The sequence below is a fragment of the Borostomias antarcticus genome (assembly GCF_949987555.1).
Source record: "Borostomias antarcticus genome assembly, chromosome: 6".
Lineage (NCBI taxonomy): Eukaryota > Metazoa > Chordata > Actinopteri > Stomiiformes > Stomiidae > Borostomias > Borostomias antarcticus.
This window is the reverse complement of record NC_140239.1, coordinates 11,297,264-11,299,067: the sequence shown is the minus strand read 5'-3', so window position 1 is coordinate 11,299,067 and position 1,804 is coordinate 11,297,264.

Sequence of the window (1,804 nt, the reverse complement as noted above, 5' to 3'; positions counted from 1 at the left end):
CAGCAAGAAGGTCTCCGGGCCTTTCTGTGTGGAGTTTGCATGTTCTCCCCGTGTTCGCAATGGTTTTCTCTCAAAGAACCCAATATGAAAATAACCGATTCTCTTCAGTCCGGTCCCTGACCAGGACCTGGACTGAGCACTTGGACTTGGTCCCCGGGCGCCATGAACGATGGCTGCCCACTGCTCCTGGCTGTTCCTGGAGGACGACAGCTTGGATGGGAGAAATGCAGGAGACAATTTCCACCGGGGACCCCCAAAATTGCATGTGTGTGTGTTGTGTGCAATGTCATTACTCACTGTGTGTAATGTGTGTGTCACCGTGTGGCCAATTACAGTCCCCCCCCTTTCCCTCGGGTCCTGTAATTTGTCATTTGTTAACTGTCATGTCCAAGAACTGTCTGAGCACCAAACCAATGTCTTGGCTCACAGCACGCTGCCCCGGGTCCATGGTAACCATGTCCTCCTGTCCTGTCCTGACCAGGGTGTGGTGTCCATGCCCTCCTGTCCTGCCCTGACCAGGGTCCATGGTGACCATGTCCTCCTGTCCTGTCCTGACCAGGGTCCATGGTGACCATGTCCTCCTGTCCTGTCCTGACCAGGGTGTGGTGTCCATGTCCTCCTGTCCTGTCCTGTCCTGACCAGGGTGTGGTGTCCCTGCCCTCCTGTCCTGTCCTGACCAGGGTGTGGTGTCCATGTCCTCCTGTCCTGTCCTGACCAGGGTGTGGTGTCCCTGCCCTCCTGTCCTGTCCTGACCAGGGTGTGGTGTCCATGTCCTCCTGTCCTGTCCTGACCAGGGTCCATGGTGACCATGTCCTCCTGTCCTGTCCTGACCAGGGTGTGGTGTCCATGTCCTCCTGTCCTGTCCTGACCAGGTTGTGGTGTCCCTGCCCTCCTGTCCTGTCCTGACCAGGGTGTGGTGAAGAAGGTGGGAGACATCGTCCATGATGGCCCTCAGTCTGGCCAGTGTTCTTCTCTCTGCCCCTGCGGTCACAGAGTCCATGCTGACCCCCAGAACAGAGCAGTCAGAGTCCAGGCTGACCCCCAGAACAGAGCAGTCAGAGTCCAGGCTGACCCCCAGAACAGAGCAGTCAGAGTCCAGGCTGACCCCCAGAACAGAGCAGTCAGAGTCCAGGCTGACCCCCAGAACAGAGCAGTCAGAGTCCAGGCTGACCCCCAGAACAGAGCTCGCCCTCCTGACCAGCCCGTCCACCAGCGTCCAGCGTCCGCTGCTTTAACACTGCTGCCCCAGCACACACCTGGGCGCTCGCTACAACAGGAACCCTCTCACATAACTGTCATCCCTTCTCCTCTTCATTAGAATAAAATACCAATAACAACAACAACAATAACAACAACAATAATAATAATAATTCATTATATTTTTAAAGCACTTTTCAAGACAATCTCAAAGTGCTGATCCCATGTGTCCCATGTGTCCCAAGTCTCAGTTGTGTCACTCACATAACCAAGATTTGGGGTGATAATGCAGTCATTTAGCAGATGCTTTTATCCCAAGTAACAATAATTGCATTTAAAGTAGGAAGTCAGTGTACTACTACTCACCATCTCACAAGTGCATCTCATTCATAAACAAGTGACTAAGAACATAATCTAGTGCTGAAGCCAAAGTGCAAGAGTAGCAAACCACAGTTAAGAGTAGGAACTACAGTGTAGTCTATATGCAGATATACAGAGTTAACACCACATATTATGTCTTTTATAAAGAGCTTTGAACTGCATTTACTTTGTCTCAATTGATATTTGTGTTTTTGCTTTTAATGTCTTTTCTGTGACGCACTTTGAA